The 27,419-nt window shown below is 34.9% G+C and overlaps 1 long non-coding RNA gene across 2 annotated transcripts in view; it reads left to right on the top strand.

The window, feature by feature from the left end:
• LOC129532409 (uncharacterized) overlaps positions 1–27,419 on the top strand; it is a 267,623-nt gene that overhangs the window by 118,668 nt on the left and 121,536 nt on the right. Inside the window, exons 3-5 of one of the 2 annotated variants that reach the window (XR_008678147.2) lie at positions 18,595–18,751; positions 21,269–21,325; positions 25,939–26,016. This is a non-coding gene — a long non-coding RNA (uncharacterized lncRNA). Of the gene's footprint in view, positions 1–18,594; positions 18,752–21,268; positions 21,326–25,938; positions 26,017–27,419 lie in introns of those variants that run through there. The other variant, XR_010132880.1, reaches the window with a different exon arrangement.

Below are 27,419 nucleotides of genomic sequence, written 5' to 3'. Positions count from 1 at the left end.
TGCTACTTGAGAAAATAATAAGAAATAATAAGCGTACTTGAGGCAGGCCTGTAACAATATGCGGCATTCCTTCTGGTGGAAAAGCAGATTGCTTTATCTTTGCAAAAGAGATGAAAAAGAAGCTGTCAGTAAGTTCTATCTAAAAAGATATTTTCCTTGAGTTTGCTAAACTTTGCTTTCTACGGTGGGTGAAAGGCAGCCTCTAAGATGGCCACCCATGATCCCTGTCTTCTGGTATCGATTCTCCTATAGAAACTTCTTCTGTGGCAGATGGAATGAACTTGCTGACTGGCTTCTAAAGATTACAGCAAAGTGATGACACTTCACTTCTGAAGTCATGTCTGTAAAGATATTAGATTCTGTATTGTTGTTTCTCCTTTCTTCTATCTCTAGTGTTGGGAGAAGCAAGGTGCTACATTGCTGTGAATGGCCCTATGCAGAGGCCCATGTGAGACACTGATGCCTTAGCCCTAAAGCCCAGGAGGAACAAAGGAAGCCATGAGTGAGCATAGAAGTGAATCCTTCAGGCCTAGTTAAGACTTGAGATGCTTGATTACTTGGTCAACAGCTTGCTACAATCTATAGAAAATTTTAAATCAGAAACACCCAACTAAGCTATGCCTTGATTTTTGACACACAGAAATTGAGAGATAAGAAATGTTTGTCATTTAAGCTGCTACATTTTAGAGTATCTTCTTACACAGGAATTCAGAACTAATACAATCACTATCACGTATCTGGAGAAATGACTATTGTTCTCTTTATGTAATTTCATCTCGTTGCTGTTCTTGCTTACTAGCTAACCAAGGCTATAATACAAGATTTATGCAGTCACCATTTTTCCAATAAAAGTCTTACTTTTTATTTCTCCAAGAATATGTAATGGTGAGAATAAATCTTCCTCCAGGTTTATAGTAGTTAGGGTAAACTTAGCTTTTATCTTAACTACTATGCTTTTACCTCACTTAGCTTTTACCTTAATAACAAGAACAACAACAAAAACTGATTATAAAATGTAATGGCTTAAATAAGATAGAAGGTTCTTGTTATTGTTGTTGCTGTTTTTCCTTTTACTTCATAGTCTGGAAGTTAGTGGCTCTATTTGGAGGATTATCTCAATTTCAAAAAGACTGTAAGGGTCCCAAGCTCTTTTTATCTCTTCACCAAATAGTCTCCTATTCATGTGGACACTGTCTTCCGTATCCATATCTATATGCACAAAGGGAAAACGAAAGGAAAGAAGAGCATCCATATGTTACAATCAAGACGCAAAAGTGGCATGTACCAACCCAGCTTTTATCACATGATACGACAGGAGCTGGAAATTGTAGTCCACGCTTAGGTGTATGAGCAACATTCAACTATTATCATAAAAAGTAAAACAAAACAGACATTGAACAACAATTAGAAGTCTGTCAGAGAATTTGCAATGTTTCATATTATCCACAGTCTGTATCTTTGATGCAACCTCACTCCACAAAACCAATTAAATATCAGGAAGGAAGATATTATAACCTGTTCATTTAGATAAGAGTGGCATTTAAAAAACATATTCATTATGTACACATCAATAGTATTCCAACATTGAAATTACAACAAATTCCTTGGAATACATGTTAGCAATTTGTGTATGTAGTGCTTCCTTTTACCCCACATCCACAGATAGGCTTATGGAACCGTGCAACCTTTATCACAGTGACTGGGAATGATTGCATATGCACTATCAGTATTTAGAATCCTGAGGAAGCACTCCTCTTTATTCCCAACCCAACTTACCTTGACCCAGTATACAGCCTTTTTTATTTTCCTGGATACATAGTTAGGAAATCCTGGTCTTATCAATTACAGAATTATGGTTATTTATTGCTGTATAACAAACAACCACAAGCTAAGGCTTAGAATAAAAATTTAATACTAACTTTTATATTTCTGTAGATTTTACTCAGCCCAACAGTTCTTGTGTATGATCTGTAATGTGTTTGCTATCAGATGATGGCTAAAGCTGCAGTCTTTTGAAGGCTCAAATTGGCCAGATGAGCCAAGACAGCTTTCATAGCAACATACATGTCTGGAACTTCAGATGGTGTGGTAGAATAGTGCCCCTTTCACACCAGAAATAAATGGCATACCTAATAATCCCTGCACCATGTGAATATTTCACAAAAGGGATTTTCCACATGTGATTATCTAAAGGATCTTGAAATGAAGAATATTCTGGACTATCTGGGTGGACTGATATAATCACAAGCGTCCTTAAAAGAGAGGGGCCAGACAGAGGGGGGAAAAAAAAGGTGTGACTAAGCAGCAGAGGTTGAAGAGATGTCATTATTGGGAAGTGGCCTAAGGAGCTAAGAAATGCAGGTAGCCTCTAGATTCTAGAAAAGACAGAGAAAGAGACCTACCTCTCAAAGTCTCCAGAAGGAATCGGCCTTACTGACACCTTGACTTTAGCCCACAGTTACACATTTTTACTTCTGATCTTCACAATTTTAAGATAATAAATTGTGTTGTTTTAAGCCACTGAATTTGCAGTAATTTGTTACAGCAGCAATAAGAAACTAATTCTAATGTAAGGAGTGGAACAATTGGGTTCTCTCTCTTGCTCTATAAGGCCATTCCATATGACAATCTTGGGCTCTTTTGCAAGGAACTACTCTCAGGTCAATAGGACTTTAAACTTGGCAGTTGGCTACTCCCCAGTGTTCCTAGACATTAGGAAACAGAAGTCCCTGTTACTCTTTATTCTGTTTTCATTTTTCTTTTTTTTTTTTTTGAGATAAGGTTTTGCTGTGTTGCTCAAGTTATCCTCCCACCTCAGCCTCCCAAAGCACTGGGATTAGAGACATGACCCACTGTGCCCCTCCCCACTTACTCTCAAATGCTAGAACTGAAACTGGCACAGCAAGGCTCGGACACATTCTGTTAGTTATAGAGTAGTCACAGGTCTGAGGCAAATTCGGCTTTTGGTGGAGGACGTCCATCTTTAACCTACCCTCTGGACATACATTATTTGCATTTCTTGTAAATGCAAAATACATTCACCCCCTCCTAAAATTCCCAAAATTTCATCCTGTAATGAAATCAATTTCAGTTTTTAGTTCCCAGATCTTGTCATTTAAACCAGCTCCAGGTGACAATAAGGCTATTTTGGAACAATTTTTCGTATTTGGATTCTAAAGTATTATTTCTGTTTACCTAAAGTTGCAAACTATAGGAGCAAGTCATCTGTCCTCCTCACACCTGACATACAAAGGGAAGAGACGTGGGAACCTGCAGTAGATGACTCTTATTCTAAACAAAGGAGAAAAAGGAAGGCATGGAGAAGTCACAGGTCCAGGGGAATTCTAAAATATAGTCAGTCTCATGTCACTTGTTCCTTGATTAGAGCCCAGTCCTGCTCTGGGAGGGTGATTCTATGTGGATCTTCATTCCACCTGCTAAATTCTGTTTTTGGAGTCATATTTTTTGCATATTAAATGGTCCTACTTCCTTGCTTCTGTCCCTCCCTCTCCTCTCCCTTTCTCTCTTTTCTTTCTTTATCTTTCTGTCAAGCTGAGTAGATTTCATAGCCTGCTTCCGCCCATGAAAAATTGATGCTACTATTGTAATTGTTTTAGGGCACCACAAACTGCACCCACAGAAGATGGTGAACTTAATTTATACATAAATTAGCCAAAATAGGTAAAATTACTTTAAAAATTTTTGGACTTTAAATTATAATCCACTTCATTAGACAAGTCACCCAAGTCAGAGCATCTTAGGACAATACCCTTGAGAATATTACAGGACTGCTTGTCTAGCAGAGAGGATTTATGAACCACTGCATTACATGTTTCTGAGGGTTTAACTGAGAGTCTCAGAGTGTCATTCTTGAAAACGTGACCAGTGTCCCGAATTCATTCATTGCCCTCAAGACATTTTTTATTTTAAGAGTATTTTCCTGGGATAGATTGGAGATTAGAAAACATTTCATTTCTGAACACAACAAATGCTGCCTCAGAAATAATTTCTCTATTTTCTACTTCGAGACGGAACATTTCCTTTTTCAGTTTTTCTCTCTACCTGTACATTATCAAGCAGAGCTACAAGAAACCAGATGGACTTTATGAAGTTTTACCTTGAAATCTACTTAGCCAAGTCTACAAATTCAGCAGAAATGTATTCTACTTCCACTTTACCACACATGAGGGTATAACCAATTTTTGTCACTAAAAAACACATTTTTGTAAATAGCCTCATAACAAATTGCTACCTGTCATTTATGAACAGTCTTTTTAAGGCCTTTTAAACAGGCCTGCTGCCCATTCCCAAGCCAATCTCACATATCTTCATTAAGGAAAAAAATTCACAGTAGCAATTCACTCTCACAAAGTAATTTCTTTTCTCATTATCTATGTCTTTGTACCAAATCACCCCCAAACCTTATGTAACAGACAATTTCTCAAAGCCAAAATTTGTCATCATCTCTCATATTTCTGATGGTTAATTGTCTCAGGTGGATGTTTGATGCTTTTGGTTTCTTGTGTGGTTGCAGACAGAAGGCAAATAGGACCAGAGTCATGTGTAAGCTTGACTGAGCGAATAGGCAAGGTGTGTTCCTTACGTATATGCCTAGAAACACAGATTGGATGCCTGGAACATGTGAGGTTTAAGGGTTTTTTCTTCTCTCTCTCTCCCCCTACTTCTCTGTCCCTCCACGTGATCCCTTCATGTGGCTTCTCCATGTGGCTAGCTTAGGTTTCCTCATAGCATGCTAGTCTAGTGTATTCAAATCCTTTACACTGAAGCTGGCTTTTCCCAAAGCATGTATGCTAAGAAAGAAGGATCAGAGGTTGCCAGTAGCATTAACAAACTGGCTTAGTTTGTTAACTATGTTTTTTTATTGGTGAAACAGTCACAGAGCCAATCCCCATTCAAGTGAAAGGAGAATAAACCTCACATCTTGATGGGAAAAGTGGTAGACAGTGTACCAGTTTTAACCTGGGACATGATATTTTGATTCTTTTTTCAAGGAAATTTCTCTTGGACAAGGATTAAATTCTGCTCTTGTATATGCCTTTATTCTCTACCTATTTATGAATGATTCAAGGCTAGGACAAGTGTATTAGTTCATTCTCACACTGCTATGAAGAAATACCCAAGACTGGGTAATTTATAATGGAAAAAGGTTTAATTGACTCACAGTTCTGCATTGCTGGAGAGGCCTCAGAAAACTTACAATCATGGTGGAAGGCAAAGGAGAAGGAGGCACCTTCTTCACAGGGTGGCAGGACAGAGTGAGTGGAAGCAGGGGAAATGCCAGAGGCTTGTAAAACCATCAGATCTCATGAGACTCACTCATTATCAAGAGAAGAGCATGGGGGAAACAGCCCGCCATGATCCAATTACTTCCACCTGGTCCTGCCCTTGACCTGTGGGGGATTATTGAAATTCAAGCTGAGATTTGAATGGGGAAACAGAGCCAAACCATATCAATAGGTAATGCAAGTAGGAATGTGGACCATATGTGATATCATTGTAGTGGGTGAATTCTCTTAATTCAATAATCTATGATAGTCATGTTGGGAAAACCTGTTAATACATGCCACTGGGTAATTTCCCTGTTTCAATATTTTTCAACTCCACATTATTTCCATTTTATGCAAAAGCTTGCTTTCTTTATATTAATCACTTTCTGTTTATTTTATCAAAGTCTCTCAGTCCCAGGTGAGTACAATTAAAGGGTCATATGAAAACCTCTCTATTTGAGGAATGCAAAATAATTGAGTCTGAATTTGAGAAAGATATATGCCATTATCCACATTATGCTGAACATTTAAAACTTAGTATACATATAGATACAAAAAGTAAAAATATATAGAAAACTGGACACTTATAGATATCAAAAATTAAAAATACATAGAAAACTGGACACAATAAAAATTTTTGTATTTCTTGCTCAGCCCAAGAACTTCCTATTCTAAGAAGAGCAAAACTATAGTCACCAATTTTGTTGGCATGTTGTTAGATATAAACACATATATAGTCACAGATGCACATCAGCAATTAAAAATATATATATACACAAACATATATATGTTTATATGCACATATACACATATGTTTATGTGTGTGTATATATAAAACTATATGTGTGTTTTCCATGCATCCTTATTTTACAAATAATAGCATACAGTGTGTACACTGTAGCACACCTTGCTTTTCTTTGGTGATAGCAACATAACTTATAAGTGTTTCCATATTAGTCCTTAAAGAGCTTCATAACTGATTCATTATCAATCATGCTAAAGGAAATCAGTTTTCTTTAAGCTAAGTTTTTCTTAGTTTATTTACAGATATAGAGTATGTAATTGCTTATCATAGTGTACAATAGATTATTTAATCAATTTTCTGTTGCTGAACATTCATTGATGATATTTTCTATGAAAAATAATGTTGCAATAGATAAGGCCAAAAATATATCATTTTAAAAATATGAATATAGTTTTATGATATAAAATTATTCAATCATAGGATACGTATACTTTTAATTTGGAGCCTATAGCAAAATTACTCTTTGTACAGAAAATACCAGTATATTCAATCTATTGCAGTATCTCTTAAACATAAGAGATTCTTGAATACATAGATAATGTCAAATATTTGATCTTTGTCAACCTGAGAGGTGAAAAATGGTAACTTGTTTTATTTTAAATTCAAATTTATCTTATAAAAGACTTTGAACATCTTTTACATAATGCAAATATTTACATTTTATTTTCCATTCTTTTCCATTATTTTTTAATTTTTATGATATTTTGCTCATTTTTGACCATGTTGCTAAGTTCTTATTGACTTATGGAAGTATATAGATATATATATGTGTGTGTATATATATATAGATATATATATGTGTATATATATAGATATATATGTGTATATATATGTAGATATATATGTGTATATATATAGATATATATACGTGTATATATATAGATATATATACGTGTATATATATAGATATATATACGTGTATATATATAGATATATATACGTGTATATATATAGATATATATACGTGTATATATATAGATATATATACGTGTATATATATAGATATATATACGTGTATATATATAGATATATATACGTGTATATATATAGATATATATACGTGTATATATATAGATATATATACGTGTATATATATAGATATATATACGTGTATATATATAGATATATATACGTGTATATATATAGATATATATACGTGTATATATATAGATATATATACGTGTATATATATAGATATATATACGTGTATATATATAGATATATATACGTGTATATATATAGATATATATACGTGTATATATATAGATATATATACGTGTATATATATAGATATATATACGTATATATATAGATATATACGTGTATATATAGATATATACGTGTATATATATAGATATATACGTGTATATATATAGATATATATGTATATATGTATATATATACATATACATACATATATACACATACATATATGTGTATATATACACATATATACATATATACACACATATATATATAAAGTTCTGAATTTTGTCAATAAATTGGATTTTTTAAACTCATTGTATCTATCAGGTTCTCCAGAAAAAGAGAAGCAATAAGAAAATTAACAGAGAAATAGAGACAGAGACAGAGAGATATAAGTTATTTAAAAAATGGGCTCACATGATTATGGAGGCTTGGAAGCTTTGATATCCTAAGATCTGCAGCTGGCAAGCTGAAGACCCAGGAGAACTGATATGTAGCTCCTGTCCAAATCTGAAGGTCTGAGAATCAGGAAAGCTGATGCCATAAATTCCAATCTGTGTATGACTCTGAAGACAGAATATCAATGTCCCAGCTGGAGACAGTCAGGCAGAGACAGAGAATTATTTCTTACTCAGCCTTTTGATATTATTAAGGCCATCAAGGAATTGGATGAGACGCACCCACTCTAGGGAGGGTAATCTGCCTTATTCAGTTAGTCAAATCGAATTCCATCTAGAAACACCCTCAAAAATACACGTAGCATAATGTTTAACCAAAGATATGGGCACCCCATGGCCCAATCAAGTTGACACATAACAGTAATCATCATCACACTCATTTTTCATCTATCCTTTGCATATTTAGCATAGATTTTTCTTTAATATTGTGAGATTTATCAGTATTTTTTATAGTTCTAAATTTTCTGTTTCGTTTTAACAGGCTGCCTTTTGGGTGAGGTAGAATGAAAATTATTTTTATATTATTTTTTCATACTTTATGGTAAAATTTGGATTTATTTTGTTGTAAATTATGAAATATATATCTAATAGTTTTCCAGATGGCCACTTAGTTCCACAAATATTGATTGTTGCCTGATCCAATTGATATACCTCAATTTTTAGATACCTGTTTTACCATATTCTAAATTTCCATACATGTGTATATCTATTTCTGGAGTTTCCTTATTCTTGGGGTTTTTTTGTTTGTTTTTGTTTTTGTTTTTCTTATCCAAGTAGCAGTACCACATCAGGCAACACTACATATTTGTTAGACCAGTTCTGCCTTTAAGAGGTAAATTTGGGCTAGGAGGAAACAATTCTGTTACAGGAGAGTTGTCACCTTCACTTAAATAGATGTTATCATAAATGACAAAGTACTCCCTGGAGGAGCACTTCAGATCCTGTGTTATTTTCCTAGGCCTGCCATAACAAACTACCATGAACTGGGTAGCTTAAAACAACACAAATGTATTCGGTCACAGTTCTAGGGGCTGGAAGGCTAAAATTAAGGTGTAGGCAGGGCTGAGCTCCCACAGAAGTCTGTAGGAGAATTCTTCTTTGCTTATTTCTAGCATATGGTGACTTGCTGGCAATCATTGCCATTCCTTGGCTTGCAGTTGCATAACTCTGCCTATGATTCTGTTGTCACATAGCATTCTCACTGTGTGTCTCTGCCTTCACATGGCCACATTGCCTTTTTTATGAGGACACCTGTCATACTGGATTAAGTGCGTACCCTACTCCAGTATGAGTTCATCGTAGCTAATTACATCTACAATGATCCTGAAACGCTGGGGATTAGCACTTCAATATATCCTTTGAAGGAATAGGGGAATGGAAATTGTTCCCAGAGTTTGATAACATTTTTGGCTTTCTGCTTGGTGTCTTGACTCCACTGAATTCCTTCAGTAACTTCTGGATATGTAACTCTTGTATGATTACCCAAACTGTTTCAGTGACTAGTCTATCTAAAAATCTGTGGCTACTATTGACATTTATGAATAGCATGATTGTATACCAGATGATTTGTCCTACAGAAAATATTTTATATACACACATGTTTATACAGCTATATCAACTTATTTTACACACTTGCCTAATAACCAAATTTTAGTACTTCATATCAGTGAACATTTGAAGGTATTAGTAATTTTTATTTTCTTTTTTATTCAAAGTCTACTCTGTGGTCACCATTATGTCCTAAAAACTGCCATGGGGTTGTCATTACAGAGTAAAAGCCAAACTTCTTACATTCCCCTGCAGAAATTGTCACCGAATGCACCTGCCTCTTACACCTCTCATCACATCTTCAACTATGCTCTACTTGCTGACTCTGTTCCACATTTTCTACATTGGTTTTGTATGTAATAGTCGAAGATAATATTGTCAAAAAATAGAAAAACACAGTGAGCCATCACTTTCTAAGTAGGACTTCATGTATAATTTACTTCATCTATAGATAAATATAAATTCCTGTTAATGATTACCAATGAATCAAATTCTTACAATTTGTAACTGATTAGTTTTAAATAACACGACAAAGTTGTGTTCCAAAGCATTACAACTTATTGCTGGTAATGTTTTTGGTCAATACAGCAAGTCTCAATTTTATAGAAATGCAGTGTTTTAATTATACTTAGATTATGTTATATAGATTTATCTTTTGTCCATTTTGAACACAATTCTTGCTTAGACAATTATATCAAACCAAGTTTAAAGATGACTACCTTTAAAGAACAGAGATAATCTTCTGGGGTCTCTATAGTGAATTGTGTGCCCTTTAAATTCCTATGTTGAAGTTCTAACCCCAAATTCCTCAGAATGTGACTATATTTGGATATAAGGCCCTTAAAGAGGTTATTATTTTAAGACGAGGCCATTATGGTTGGCCCTAATCAAATATGACTTGTGTCCTTATAATAAGAGGAGATTGGGACAAAGAAACACACAGAGGGAAGACCATGTGAAGATAAGGGAGAAGATAGCTAGGTACAAGGCAAGGAGAGAGGACTAAGCCTCAGAAGAAACCAACCCTCCTCACAGGTTTGTCTCAGATTTCTGGCCTCCATAATTGTAAGATAATACATTTCTGTTGCTTAAGCCATCCCAAATGTGTGCTATATTATTATTACAGCCATAACAAACTAATACAGTCTTCAAAAAGGAAACCAAGCAACAAAAATGTGGCATTGACGTCTAAGTCTATTCAGGCAAGAAAGCCTCTGAATCCAGCAGATACATGTTCTGACAATGAAATTATTTGGTATCATAAGAATATCTGAACAGGCGTAACATCATATATCTGCATTAATCATCTTTCAGCACTCAGTGATTCTAGATTTAAAAATCGACGTTGTGAAGAAAATTTCTGGCTGCAAATTCTGTTGATCTTAGGGAGTAGATGCACTTAATATCAAGCCCAGGCAATTAGATTATCAGAAAGCTATATATCTTCCCTGAATATCCACAGTTGACTCTATTTTGTATTTCTTGCCAGTGTGTAACGACAAATAAAGCTTCTATATCTGAATATGATAAATTTCAGAATCTTCCACATAGTTAGCAGAAGGGGGCAACTCTGTTGCATGGTAACCACACTACGGGAAGGAGGAACACTCTGGTGAATGGTGACCATGGCAATAAATTGACTACTATTCGACCATTAATGGCAGTAATCTGGCCTTGCAAGCCACCACCCTAACTTGATGTTGTCAAACTGTGATGACATAGCATTTCATAACCCTGGACTATTCAAACTAGTACTATCATTGAAATGATGGAGAAGGTGGCCGAAAACAAATTGAAATGATAGAGGAGTGATAACCTTTGTTATAAGCTAAAATTTGAATATATAAATTAACAATAGATGAAAGTTTAAAAGGGTTTTGTGCCTCTTAATAGAAAAAGAAATATTGGGTTAATTTTTGCCTGTTTGAAATAGATTCATTTTGTTTTGTCTTAAATTCACTGAAGTAGAATATTAGCATGAGGTTATGAAAATAAAGAAAAAACTCATTGTGAACTAAAATGAAAAGTAATTAATTGGCACACTTTCAGCTGCTTCTAAGAGAGAGAATGCATTGCAAAAAAAAAAAAAAAAGAATTAATACTGGAAAATAATCTAAACAGCAAAGGTCAAAAGTACTGATTTCATTCAATTGAATTTTACTTCCTTCCTTTAAAGTATTTTTACACATTCTTAAATGAATATGTTCTAAGAGTATTTTTAAATTAAATGAATGATCATTATATAATATTTGACTGCGCTCGGATGACCGGCAGTGCTATTTAATAAGCCACAGATGTTATTCCCTTTGTTCTTGAACTGTCAGTAAAGGAACCCTTCACTGGTTACGGTGGTGGTTCATTTAGTGCCCAGATAATTGGTCCAACATTATTCTGGATGTTTCCATGAGCATGCTTTTGGATGAGATTTAATTGGTAGACTTTGAATAAAGCATATTGTACTTTATAATATTGGCTGACCTTATCCAATTAGTTGAAGGCCTCAATAGAACACAAGGCTGATCTCCCCAAACGAGAGAATTCTCCAGCAGACTGCCTTCGGACTTCAACTGCAGCATTGGCTGTACCTGGTTTTCCAGCTCACTGTCTTTGGACTTGAACTGCAATTCTCTCCTGAGTCTCCAGCCAATCAGCCTCCCAGGTCAGATTTTGGATTTACCATGCCTCCACAATCACATGAGCCAGTTCCTTAAAATAAATAAATCAATCTGCCTATCTATCTATCTGTCCACCCACCCATCCGTCTACCCAACTAGCTACATCCTACCAATTCTGTTTCTCTGGAGAATCGTGACTAGTAAGTCACTAAAAATGTTTTTCAATATTCTCCTCTCTCTTGACTGGCCTAAAGTTTCTGCTTAAGATACTAGATTTGAGGCTATTCAGAAATCCTAAGAAATTACCCAGTGTTTCTGTTTAGAAGTCAGTTTTTAATCTTATTTTGGTTCTATTGTATGTAAGAAGGAGTTTTTGTTTCTTCCATGATTTTCTCTTTGTCATTGTCTTTCAACATTTTAACTATTTTGTGGCTGGGTGCACAGGACCTCCTTGCATTTATACTATTTAGAGTTTGTTGAATTTCTTGATTGTGCGTGGAAATATTTTCATGAAATTGGTGAGATTTTCAGTTTATTTCTTTTTCTTTTCTTTTCTTTTTTTTTCTTTTTTTTTTTTTTTTTGAGGCAGATTCTTGCTCTGTTGCCCAGGCTGGAGTGCAGTGGCACGATCTTGGCGCACTGCAAGCTCCGTCTCCCGGGTTTACACCATTCTCCTGCCTCAGCCTCCCCAGTTGCTGGGACTACAGGAGCCCGCCACCACGCCAGGCTAATTTTTTTATGTTTTTAGTAGAGGCAGGGTTTCACCGTGCTAGCCAGGATGGTCTTGATCTCCTGACCTCATGATCTGCCCCCTTCGGCCTCCCAAAGTGTTGGGATTACAGGCGTGAGCCACCACACCTGGCCTCAGTCATTATTTCTTTAAGTATTTTCTCTGCCCCTTCCAATCTCTCTTCTCCTCTGATATTCCCATTACAGGCATGGTGATGTGCTTCATGGTGTCCCACATTTCTCTGAGATTCTATTGATTTTTCCTCATTCTCTTTTTATCCCTCTGGTTTTCAGATCACTTAATCTCTATCAATCTGTCTTTAAATTTGCTGTTTCTTTTGCCAGCTCACAACTACTGGTGAGAGGCTGTAATGATTTTTTTGTCATTTCAATTATTGTACTTTTCACCTCAAAATTTCTATTTGATTCTTTGTTATAATTTTAATCTCTTTATTGATGTTCTTGGTTTAATGAAAGTGTCATTATACCTTCCTTTACTTCTTTAAGCTTGGTTTTCTTTAGTTTTTTTGAATATATTTATACTATCAATTTAAGCCATTGTCTGCTGATACCCCACGCTTTTCAAAAAGTCTCTTTTGCTTGTTTTTCTTCTTGTGTATCAGATTTCTGTTTCTTTACATATCTTATAATATGTTGTTGAAAACTGAATATTTTAGATAGTATAGTATTGCAATTCTACTGAGTTGCTGAACCTGAACTCACTTCCAGAGCCTGTTGTTGTTTGCTTTTATTTAGATACTTGGCTGTGCTACTTTAGTGAAGCCCGTTTTCCCTGAAGTATGTAGCCTCTGATTTCATTTCTCAGATCCTGCAAACCATGGCTCACTCATAGGGCATAAGTAGCATGCTGAAAAAAGTTGTTCTAAGGTGGCACACAGCCACCCTAGAATGACAGTACTTTAGCAGGGTTCCCTTTGACTGACTTTTTCCCTGATGGTCTGTTAAAAATCTAGTAGATCTACCTCCATTGACATCACACCTATCTGGTAGCCTCCACTGTGCTCACTGAAAACAAAAATAGTATTGTTGTCAATATCCTGGGCATAAACTCTTCCAAAACCTAAAACAGTGAAATTCGGGATCTTTGCAGGGAGAATCATTGAGTCATCTTGAATCTTGTTTTGATCTCAGGAGATCTCTCTCTCTTAGCTGTTTCTTTGCATGGTTTTCTCTTTTAATGTCTAAACTTGTTTAGCTTGTTGCTATTATGTAGCTACTGGACTCCTTATAATTACTTTTCACAAAAACCACCATTGTTTTTGACTGTATCCTTAGGCTTGACGTTCTCACAAATAAAGTTAGTTCATTCACAGAGAGCAACAACCCTGTTTTTCCTTCTGGGATAATACTGTATACAATTTCTCTGAAGCTGGTGGCAGGAACAGTGGCTGATTTCTCTCAAAATGGCGGCCCCTTTTTATGCATGGGTTATTCGGTCAGGGCAATAGTCCCAGGTCTTCTCAACGTCTTCCAGCATGCCCTATGAATGAGGCATGGCAGGGTGATTGGGGTCCAAGATTCTTGTCTTGTAGAAGTAGACTTTCCACCCTACCAATGAGGGTGAGATGTCAACAGCCTTCCCATTCTAGGGAGAGAGCCTTAGCCTGGGAACCTGCGGGGAGAGGGAACCATTTGTTCTTGACAACATATTGCAGAATAGAGCCTTCAATCCCTGGGCTCGGACATCAGACAGGGAATAGCAGATTGCAGAACAAGTGCACAAGATTTTGTTTTTCTTACCAAGATTTAGAAGATTTTCTTTAATGTTTCTTCATTTGCTGTATGTTCTATGGGTTAAGATTTAAATTTTTTAAAATATGGTTTTCAAAACTTATGATTCGTTTTCCAAGGAAGAGATACAAAATACATAGACACAATTAAAAAGTTCTGAAATATCCAAGCTCAGATTAAAGAGTTGCAAAAGAAACAATTTGTCTATGACTCGTAAACCACCAGTATATTCAAGGTATTTCATTCTCAGATAAACAAAGATACAAATATAGATATAATGAAATATTTTATATCCCACTGGTTATGAAATATTTTATATCCCACTGGTTACATATCTCATATGAGATGCAGATGATGAAAAATTATTCTATACATTGTTAATAAATAGTATACACAAGTTTGCACAAGGAATATCCAGCATGATTTCAGGACTTTAAACAGTATATTATAAATCAATATTATTACATTTTAATGCTATCTTGGCCAGTTGCTCAGTGCTGTAGTTCCACACATGTCTGGACATAACCAAACAGCTATTTCACATCAGCTGCAAGTTAATCCTAATTTTATGTAGTATGTTATATAAAGAGAACTGGAAGAGACAGCCCACGCATACTAGAAAGAGAATAGTATACATGTAAGCATATTTGTTTTTAATCTTCTTTCCCCTTTTTAAATTAGAGGTGATTCATTACTCTTTCTAAATGAGTTGGAAAAGAAGTAAATAGATTGATTAGAAACCAGAAGATTTTCAATATTGGTTAAAGGATTATATTAGTAGCTTAACAAAGTAAATGTATGGCTGTTATTTCTTTACATCAAAAATAATGGTGCGATAATCTTAGAAGTGCATTAGAAGTACAGTTTTTCATAGGGTTTTAAGTGATCATAAACATTCTATAGCACTTAACATGCAAAATTAGTTTATTAATTTGAAATAATTTCAAAGCATTTTTTGTATTTATAAGATAATACATATATTCAGTTTATACATTTTCTACAATCTTACATATCTGTGCTGGATGGTTTTTAAAGGTTAACACATAGAGGCGTTGTTGCGGGAAGTCAGGGACCCCAAACGGAGGGACTGGCTGAAGCCATGGCAGAAGAACATGGATTGTGAAGATTTCGTGGACATTTATTAGTTCCCCAAATTAATACTTTTATAATTTCTTATGCCTGTCTTTACTGCAGTCACTAAACATAAATTTTAAAGATTTCATGGACACTTATCACTTCCCCAATCAATACCCTTGCAATTTCCTATGCCTGTCTTTACTTTAATCTCTTAATCCTGTCATCTCATAGCCGAGGAGGATGAATGTCACCTCAGGACCCTGTAATAATTGCATTAACTGCACAAATTGTACAGCCTGTGTGTTTGAGCAATATGAAATTTGGGCACCTTGAAAAAAGTACGGGATAACAGCAATTGTTCAGGGAATAAGAGAGATAACCTTAAACTCTGACCTCCGGTGAGCAGGGCGGAACAGAGCCATATTTCTCTTCTTTCAAAAGCAAATGGGAGAAATATTGCTGAATTCTTTTTCTCAGCAAGTAACATCCCTGGGAAAGAGAATATGCACCTGGAGGTATAGGGTTATAAACAGTCCCCCTAGGTGTGCCATCTCTTATGGTCGAGACTGCAGGGGTGAAATAGACCCCAGTCTCCCATAGCTCCCAGGCTTATTAGGAAGAGGAAATTCCCACCTAATAAATTTTGGTCAGACCGGTTGATCTCAAAACCCTGTCTCCTGAGAAGAGTTATCAATGGCAGTGGTGCCTGAAACTTCATTAGCAATTTTAATTTCACTCTGGTCCTGTAGTCCTGTGATCTCGCCCTGCCTACATTTGCCTTGTGATATTCTATTACCTTGTAAAGTACTTGATGTCTGTGACCCACACCTATTCGCACACTCCCTCCCCTTTTGAAAGTCCCTAATAAAAACTTGCTGGTTTTTGTGGCTTGTGGGGCATCACAGAACCTACCGACATGTGATGTCTCCCCTGGATGCCCAGCTTTAAAATTTCTCTCTTTTGTACTCTGTCCCTTTATTTCTCAAGCTGGCCGACGCTTAAGGAAAATAGAAAAGAGCTTACGCAAATACGGGGGCAGATTCCCCGATAAGGTATAACTTGTTTTACTGAACTTCACTTTATTGCTCTTTGCATGTAATGCATTTTTTACAAACTGAAGGTTTTTTACAAATTGATAGACTTGCATTGAACAAGTCTATCAGCACCATTTTTACAACAGCATATGCTCTCTTTTTGTCTTTGTCACATTTTGATAATTTTCACAATTTTTAACTTTATATTATGATTATATATGTCATGGTGATGTGCAATTAGCAATCCTTGATGTTACTAATTGCTTTGGGGTGACACAAACTGTGCTTATGTTAGTAGTCAAACTTAATAAACAAATGTTTTATGTGTTCTGACTGCTCCACTGACCAGCATTTCCCTTGTCTTTCCCTTGTCTGCCTTCCTCTCCTCAGGCCTCTCTATTCTCTGAGACACAACAGTATTAGAATTAGGACAAATAATAAACATACAATGGCCTCTAAGTGTTCAAGTGAAAGGAAAAGTTGCATGTCTTTAACTGTAAATAGAAAGGTAGAAATAATTAAGTTCAGTGAAAAAGGTATGTCAACAGCTGAAATAAGCTCCAAACTAAGACTCTTGTACCAAATAGCTATATTACGAATGCAAAGGAAAAGTTCTTGAAAGAAATTAGAAGTGCTACTCCAGTGAATGCACAAATTATAAGATAGTAATACAGCCTTATTGCTGATATGGAGGAAGTTTTGGCTGTCTGGACAGAAGATCAAATCAGCTAGAATATTTCCCTTAGCCAAAGCCTAATTCAGAGCAAGGCTCTTACTTGCTTTAATTCCATGAAGGCTAAAGGAGAGGTGAGGAAGGTGCTGAGAAAAAAAAAAAAAAAAAAGAGCTTGAAGCTAGCAGAGGTTGGTTCAGAGGTTTGAGAAAATAAAGCAAAACATAAAAGTGCAAGGTGAAGCAGCAAATGCTGATGTAGAAACTGTAGCAAGTTACCCAGAAAATCAGGCTAGGATCATTGATGAATGTGGCTATAATCAACAACTGATTTTTAATATAGACAAAACAGCCTTTTATTCGAAAAACTTGCCATCTAGGGCTTTTATAGCTAAAGAAAGGTTACTTCCTGGCTTCAGATCTTCAAAGGACCGATTGACTCTCTGAATAGAAGCTTATGCAGCTGGTGGCTTTAACTTGTTGCCAATGCTCATGTACCATTTCAAAAATCCTAGTGCTATTAAGAATTACGCTAAATCTACTTTGCTTGTGCTCTACAGATGAAATAACAAAGCATGGATAAAAACATAACCCGTTCACAGCATGGTTTACTGAATATTTTAGGCCCAATGTTGAGCCTTCTACTTAGAAAAAATATTTCTTTTAAAATATTACTGCTCACTGACAATGCACCTGGTCACTTGGTGGCTCTAATAAAGATGTCTAGGGAGATTAATGTTGTTTTCATGCCTGCTAACACAACATCCATTCTGAAGCTCATGGATCAAGGAGAATTTTGATGTTCAAGTCTTATGATTTCATAAATACATTTTCTAAGTCTATGGTTGCCAAAGATAGTGATTCTTCTGATGGATCTGGGCAAAGTCAGAAAGGATTAACCATTCTAGATCTCACTGAGAACATTTATGAATCATAGAAGGTCAAAATATCAACATTAACAGGAGTTTGGAAGAAATTGATTCAGCCCTCATAGATACCTTTGAGGAGCTCAAGACTTCAGTGGAGGAGATAACTGCAAATGTGTTGGAAATAGCAAAAGAACTAGAATTAGAAGTGGAGCTTGAAAATGTGACTGAATTGCTGCTATCTCATGGCAAAACTTGAATGGATGGGAATTTGCTTCTTTGAATAAACAAAGAAAGTCGTTTCTTGAGATGAAATCTAGTCTTGGTGAAGATGCTATGAACATTGTTGAAACAACACAGGATTTACGATATTGCATAAACCTAGTTTATAAAGCAATGGTAGGATTTGAGAGGGTTGACTCTAATTTTGAAAGATGTCCTGCTGTGGATAAAGTGCTGTCCATAGCATTGCATGCTACAGAAAAATCTTTCATGAAACGAAGAGTCAATTGATACAGCAAATTTTGTTGTTATCTTATTTTACAGAAATTGCCACAGTCACCTCAACCTTCAGCAACCACCAACTTGATCAATCAGCAGCCAATAACGTGGAGTCATGACCATTCACCAGCAAAAAGTTTATGATTCACCAAAATATCAGATGATCATTAACATTTTTAGCAATAATGTATTTGTCATTAAGGTATGTACTTTTTTTAGACATAATACTATTGCATACTTAGTACACTACAGTACAGTGTACACATAACTTTTATATGCATGGGGAAGCCAAAAGAATTCATAGGACTTGCTTTATTGTGATATTCACTTTATTGCAATGGTCTGAAAACAAACCCACAATATCTCTGAGGTATGTTTCTCCTGGAGTGAAAATTTTGATATAAGTAAATAATGATGATAATTGAGGATTTGTTTGTATTTTTAAATGGCACACCACCCAATTATCCTGTCAAGATGTATACTGATGCTCAAAACAGTAAAAAATTGCTGTTGCTTAATTTGAAGTGGATAATGTATTATTTCCTTAAGAATCTTTAATTAATTTAGTTTATTAAGTGGTAGAGAATATAATTTTTAAAGTATTAATTTAATTGTCTAACATTGTCAGTGTTAACCAAAGTACACCGTAATTTCTATATGTACTAAAACAGGTACTCAAAACTTTTTATATTAAAAAAAATCTCCATGGATAATTACTTGAAGGACTGCTCATTTAAATGCAAACCAATTCTCTTGAGATAAAGGGCATTCAACAATTAAATACCACTCTCCGAAAAGAACTTTATTCTGAAATAATATATTCATTAGACATTAAGGTTATTATGTGGCTCCAGTAGCCTGAGTTAATAATAAGGATTAAAAGCCATTAACTCTATGTATTTTATCCATTATATTATTTCCATTTACTTTGAATCTAAAAGAAAGAATTAATGTCTGCTTTTTCTAATAGAATTAACTTTTTTCAAGAAGTATTAAATAACAGTTCCACATAATATTTTATTTTAAAATTGATTTTTATACTCCCTTGAATCCTTGAGAGTTTTCCCTAATGACTGTGCTTAATACCTGGGTGATGGGTTGTTCTGTGTAGCAAACCACCATAGCAAACCACGTTTACCTACATAACAAACCTGCACATCCTGTACATGTACCCTGGAACTTCAAATATGAGTTGATATATATTAAAAAATAAACTTTGTACTGTCTCCCTTTCCTGCCTGTCTTGGGCCAAATTGGGAAGTGGGCTCAGACTGTCTGCTCTGTCCGCCCCTTACTCTTGAGTTATTCTCCACAGTGCCCTCCTCAAGGCACGATGCTGCTGTACTTGTTCTTAGCTTATTTGTATGAAGAGCACGCATTATTTTCTATCCTAAGACCCCACCACCACGTTTTCAACCCATGACAGAAGCATTTATATAAATTTATGCCTCATAAGTGTCATTGCAGATACCATAAGGTGTTTTAAACACTGGTCATATTACACGCGATGGCTTACAAGAGTAAAAATTACGTTTCTTGGATGTTTAAAATTTGTAAGAACCGGCCGGGCGCGGTGGCTCAAGCCTGTAATCCCAGCACTTTTGGAGGCCGAGGCGGGCAGATCACGAGGTCAGGAGATCCAGACCATCCTGGCTAACACAGTGAAACCCCGTCTCTACTAAAAATACATAAAAATTAGCAGGGTGTGTTGGCGGGCGCCTGTAGTCCCAGCTACTCGGGAGGCTGAGGCAGGAGAATGGCGTGAACCCGGGAGGCGGAGCTTGCAGTGAGCCGAGATCGCGCCACTGCACTCCAGCCTGGGCGACAGAGCAAGACTCCATCTCAAAAAAAAAAAAAATAAAGTAATTAGAGACTTGCAGCCCACAGGGGAAGATAAACAATCAAAGAGCCCGATTCAGTTTAGTGGCATAAGACTTCTGTGAGTGCAGAAGGAAAGTGCATTGTAAAATCCAGGGCTTCAGATTAAGGACTGCATTCTGGATGGTAACACCTCCAGTCTCCTACCCCTGTGATTTTAAGAACTCGGGGAGCCAAACATTTACCTGCTTAGCAGGATACAAGGGAATCCTCTGAGGAGATGGACTTGCTTAAAATAAAAGACATACTGATAATGACATTTGTGGAACAGGTAAATCTAGTTCTATGACCCAGGCATGGAAGAATAAGAAAGGTGGTAGGAGGAAGAATTGAAGCTTGAAAATGAAAGAGCCACAACATAAAAATTAAAGATAATTTAGAAGATTAAATGTAAGTGAAAAAAAATTAGAAGATTAAATGTAAGTGAAAAAAAAATTTGTAAGAACCTCCAAATATCTTTTAAATTAAAATACATCAGTATTCATTTATTACCGATATGGTCAGTCTTCATAATCTTTAGAATGAGATTCTGTTAAATCAAAATTGACAAAGTAAAAGAAATCCTAAATTTTATATTTTATTTGTTTTCTCATTATTGCTTAGGAAATTTAGGAAAATATATATCAATATACATTAGCTATAATATGACAAATGCCTATGCCTAAGCCAGAATTAAAGGATTTGCAGTTATATCTAAAAATCGGAAACCACTGTCAAGCTATTTCTTTTCATGCACCTCGGGGCAAGGAAAAAAGAAGGGGTCAATGGACAAAATTACCTATTGATTTCTCAAAGATGTGCATCCTTTTTTATTATAATAAGTTTTATTTTTCCCTTCTAGGTGTTAGTGCATTGGAAAATCATTGAAAGAATGTATCAGCTAATTGAAGGCTTAAGTGTGAGTTTGATTTTTATGATTATATAGAAATATATTTCCAAGTGTCTTTCCTTAAATAGGTAGATACTATTTTAATTTGCATAGTATAAGTAAGACTTTTATCATTATTTACTTACATTGGATCTGCAAGGGAAGCCCTGCAGTCAAGTTTTATACCCACTTGATGCCAAGATTGGCTGGTTGGCTCATTAGATGTTATTGCTGATTTTCTGCTCTTGCCTAGAGTCTCTATATATTCCGTCGTGGGTCAATACAGTGTTTCTTACTTGCATGTCCAGTTCGCTGTGCTGGAGTCACTTCCTTTAAATAGAACCAGAGCAAAAACCAGAGACTTGGGGCAATGTAATCATGTGTGTGTGTGTGTGTGTGCGTGTGTGTGTGTGTGTGTTTGGAGACTAGTATAGGTTGAAAGAATGTCAGATAAGGATCAATTTTGCATAGCATAATGTGAGGAGAATAATTGTCTGGAAGCTAAAATTATAGAGTGTTCAGATGGTAAACTGCAGAAACTTATGATACATAAAAGGAAGGCCCTAAAAAATAAGAGGATGTAGTGCTCATGAAATAAAAACTGAGTAGTCAAACTAAACATCAAGTTCTCCCAGAAAGTGAGTTAATTAAATGAAAAGAAATATTAATGGTTGAGTTTTAACATACAGTGGCCTTAGTTCTTCTCTCCTCTCCTCTAAACCTGGGACTTTCATTCACAGAGTAAGTGGAATATGATATAACTTCTCGTCTTACAGGATTTGAATATTGTAGATAATTTACAAATGATTCAGGCCATTTAGAAAACTATTGTTTTGCTCTCCTGATTCTTTGACTCTGGCATTCTTCTCCTTGAGATCGTGTATTAGCTAAACCGATTCTTATTGAAAACACAGGTGCTGAGGGTAACTCAAATCATGTATATAACTGATGCACTGTGTGAATTTTTCTGTATCCTCCGCCTATGTCTGTTGGCAGATGTCACTTATACCATCTGCTTTTATCTTTAGGTAAACAAGATTCCTGCCAGGCTTTGACTTCTACCCTTGGCCTTCCTATACAGGGTTGTAAAGAATCATCATGATGTATGTTTGAAATTATGTTTAACAGTATTACAGTCAATATAGACTAAATTTTGATGTAGTAACAACCTCAGAAATTTTACAATCATTGGTGGAGTGAGAGAGAAAGAGAGAGTGAACAGGGAATGTCACATGAGCAGAGAATGTCATTATCTCAACTGTAAAAAAACAAACATTACTTCTACTCACATTTCATTGCCCAGAACTAGTCCTATACCTGTGCCTAACTGGAAATGAGCACAAACTATTGTGTCTATCATGCTTAAGGAGAGGAAATTGGTTATTGGTCAGTGTCAATATTGTCCACAAATGTGAATGACATTTTATGAGGTGTTGACTCTGCCTGTCACCCACAAAAGAGCTTTGAGTACAATTGGCAAACCGTATATGCTATATTTTTAAAACAATATTTCTCTTCCATGTGTTAAATGTAATAATTGTTTTAGATTATTTAACTTGATATATTACTAAGCTTTTTTCCTACTCAAACAAAAAGTACTCTTAAAATCAAAGAAACATATTTGTTGTTGTTGTTGATTTAATTTTCAAACACACTTGAAGGACTCAAAACACAACCACTCTTTCAAACCTCGAATATCAACTAAGTTATAATCAGTATCTTTTGTATGGTAAGGCACTAGACCCAGAATAACAGAAGAAAAACAATGGAAGATAAATTTAAAAGTTAATGGAAGAAAACATAATTATGGAGAGTTACAACTATTACATATTTACTTTTAAACTGGTAATTGATATCTAAAAGAAGTAAGGGTTTGATATGGAAAGAACAGTGAACGGGAGATAGGAGCACTAATTTTAAGACACCTTTTTGACATCAGTTACTAAAACAATTTTGGAAAAAAACAATAATCTATGTTTCTTAAATCTAATTAATTTATATTATTTCATATATATTTTTAAAAATGAGCTATCCTTCAAAATGCAACCGATTAGAATATTTTACTATCTTTTCTATGAAGTTTAAGGTTTAATAAGCTTTCACTTTAACTTTCTAATACAATGGAATAATTTCTATTGTCATTTTATTGTGCAATACTATTGTAAAGCTTTAAAACGTAAAAAAATACAAAAACGTAAAATTTATATTTTATATAAAGATACAATTCATAAATCAATTTAGAACATATTATTCTATTACAATAAATTATCCTACAAACTTTTAGGGTTGTTCTTTGCTTCTAACATCCCATATGAGAATTTACTAATCTTAAGCTGTCAGATCCTACTTTTCTCACTTCCTTAACCATATTTTCTGCCTTCATCTCACCCTTGCATTCTCAAGCTTTCTTGACCTATGGCAAAATAAATATTAATATGAATTCATAGGCAGATGTATATTTATAGATCTGTGGAAGATTAGTATCTCATATCCATTTTTGTTGTATTTATTTATGAATTTATTTATTCATATGGCCCAGTTTGGCTTTTTGAAATGGTAGCCTCATGAAATGTTTCATAATGATATCTTTATTGTGTGACTGGATTAAAATTTATGTTGTTTCTGTAAACTCAGTTTGAATTACTCCATCTTTGATTTCTATAGTATGGAATTAACACAGCGGAGTTTATGTGCTTCATGGGACCCTTAAGTGCAAACTTGTAAAATCTTTCATTATTTCAATAATTACACATGATAATAATTTAGAGACATGAGTGACATCTAAACTTTGAAAACGGCATTGTGCTCTTTCTAAATGTATTATGGAGGATTTCTCTCATTATTCTTGTCTTAATTGTTCAAATGCATTTGAGCAAAGTTTCCATTTACCTTGCTAGTTGTTTTAGATGGCTGCCAGATCGCTATTCATGAAGGAAGGACTAACAGATGGAGACCCGCTACTGACTTCAGTAAACCTAAACTATCTGAAAGTGGTAGAATAAGAGAAAGGTTATGAATGGTGATGACATTGAGCCCAGGTTAAATCCAGGAAGCCAATACCCAGTTTTATGTATAAAGTTTGAAAGATGTAAGATGAGAGAAAGGCATATTGTCAGTAATGAATCAGTGTAAATCAGAACTTGGGAACTGATACTGTTAATTGTCTTCTGGAGGCCCACTTAATTGTGGTTTTTGAAAATTATGAAAGATTAAAGATGGTTGATTAAACGAAATATAAAGTTCTAAATTTAAAAAATATAGGAAAATCGTAATTATAGATATTATTTCATTTAACAGCCTTTGCAATAGAAAGTTAAAAGGATTGTTTAAAATTGAAGTGAGTGATCACTGGTCCATCTTGAACTAAACAACCATGGAAAAGTAAACATTTTTGGAGGAAAAAATAATTTATTCTTATTTAAATATATACAATGAGTTCAATAATACTATGAGTTTTTAATTGTATTCTCAACAATTTGCTAATGTTGAATTCACAGTATAAATAATGTAAAAACAAACCCTCATTTTTTATAAAAGTTCAGAAAATATTACAGTTAAAGTTTCCAATGTAGTTGATGAAAATATCTACCTTTATATAATACATGCAGTGTATTAATAATTCAATAACTTTAAACAATAAATTTTATGTAGTAAAATGATGAGTTGAATTATTTATATTTACATGAGGTATTAACAATATGCCTGTTGCTGGGCACGGTGGCTCACGCCTGTAATCCCAGCACTTTGGGAGGCCGAGGCAGGTAGATCACGAGGTCAGGAGATTGATACCATCCTGGCTAACACAGTGAAACCCCGTCTCTACTAAAAATACGAAAACAAAAAATTAGCTGGGCATGGTGGCGGGCACCTGTAGTCCCAGCTACTCCAGAGGCTGAGGCAGGAGAATGGCGTGAACCTGGGAGGCGGAGGTTGCAGTGAGCTGAGATCGCACCACTGCATTCCAGCCTAGGTGACAGAGCGAGACTCTGTCTCAAAAAAAAAAAAAAATGCTTGCAAGAGATCACTTTGGCATACTAAAATGTAACAGTTTTAGCATATTACAATATTAATGTGCAGAATGTTGAAATATTTATATATTGGTGTATAGAAAAATGAATTGTAGAATTCAGACTTTTGCCATTGTTTAGAGATGTGCTGCTTCTAAACATTTTTTCTTCAGATTCACATATTTCATGGTGTACTTAAATATACAGATCTACATGAATCTACAGATCCACATATTTCATGGTCAATTTAATATATATTATATTTGCTACCTTACATATAAATGTTTCTATATCCTATATATAGACACACATACATATATATATATATATATATATACATGCATACAATATTGTTTTTTAAAGGGCAAATCTCTATTGTTTATAACAGCACAATGGTAACATGCCATACAGTTATAGAAAGCTATGTTATTACATAACTTTGAAAACAAATATTTTCAGATTTTGCCCGCTTTCTGTCTCTGATTGTTTACAATAGACATCTAAATATCTGCAAAATCTGACCCCTAATATTTCTGGGAAATTCTAAGATGTTTCTGCCTTGGTCATAACAGTGTCTGTTTCTACCAGAAATTCTAGTACTTCACCAGCCAACAATATCTTTTTTGCACCCTACAGGGGACAGCAATCTCTGCTGGCTTTTGCCCTTTAGCGGATCCCTGTTTTTCCTCTGAGTACAGCACTTGCCCAACTAAGGTGCCACTGTCTTGTCTTTTCTTTTCCAGGTACTCATGTCTATGGGAAAGTGTGTGTGGGGGGGGGGGTGAGGGGGGGTGGTGGGAGGACAGTCTGATAAAAGCCTTCTCTTTACTTTGGAATTGATTATAGGAGCCACAATGCTCTACAAGTGTTCAATATTTACATGATTTCTATTGAGCTTTTCTTTTTTATGTCCTTTTCTCAAAAACAAACTGACGAGTACAATTAAGAAATATACTAATAGTATTTTATGGACAAACATTTGAATCATAATAAAATAAAGAAACAATGATTCCCACAGAAACATATATATATATACACACATATATATATATCACAATTTATGGATTATTTAATTGTCCCATGAATCAAGGCAAGAGACTCAACAATGAAAGAAACTCCTTCCTTGGTGTCCTCTTTCATTAAATCATTAGATGCCCCAAGTTAAAAGGCCTGAGCTTTGGCATCAGTTATAAGCCATGTGATTTATATCCATTATCTAATTTTCCATTCACTACTTAATCAGATGAAAAAAACTAATATTTTTCTAGGGACTATAATTTGTTCAAAATCACTTATCTAATAAAGGTTAAAGCCAAAATTTAAACATATATCTGCCAGATTTCAAAGTCTCTGCTCTCCCCATAATGATATGCTGCTTCCCTTCTGAAAATATATCTAATGACCAGGCTGTTGCCATATCAGGATTCAGTTAAATTAGGAAAAGAGTTATCTGAATTTCAGAGAAAAAGATGTAATATTTTTCACGGTACAAAATAAATTGACTATCCTATGGACAATAATGCCAGCTGTACCAGAAGACAAAAATATTAAAATATTTATAATACAAGGTTTAATAACCATTATTTTTAGTAGCAAGTATATTTAAAAATGACTTGAGTGTCACCCACCTTTCTGATGTATTTATCGTATATAATCACACAATGTGAAAAACATTATTTGGTTTGGGGAAAACAGAATACAAATGTTTAAAACATTTTTACCTTCTTTTAAACCCTAATCCATTTGGAAAAAGTGTCTTCAATATAATTGTGTCATTAAATCACAAAAATGGAAATTACGTTAACAGCAGGATGTTATCTTTTATTGAGGGCAAACAGCAGGGTTGCTGCTAATGAGAACATCATCAATTTATCAGCAAAAGGTCAGCCTAAAGAGCTCTTTACCTAACTTCTCCCTAAGTAGTTATTTTCCCCTTTTGATGGCATATTGCACTGACAAGCTAGACTCATATGTGGCTATATTATTAGGAATCAATCTCTATTATAACAAGAAATATGTAATTGCAAGATACACATTGAGTTTGGTAGAATACTCTGAAGTTAATTTCTTTCTCTATACAGGATATTAAGATAATTGTGGTAATGTAACTTTCTTGT

The sequence above is a fragment of the Gorilla gorilla genome, chromosome 2 (assembly GCF_029281585.2).
Source record: "Gorilla gorilla gorilla isolate KB3781 chromosome 2, NHGRI_mGorGor1-v2.1_pri, whole genome shotgun sequence".
NCBI classification, from domain to species: Eukaryota; Metazoa; Chordata; class Mammalia; order Primates; family Hominidae; genus Gorilla; species Gorilla gorilla.
The sequence above is the reverse complement of the archived record's forward strand: the minus strand, read 5'-3'. Positions and strand labels throughout refer to the sequence as shown.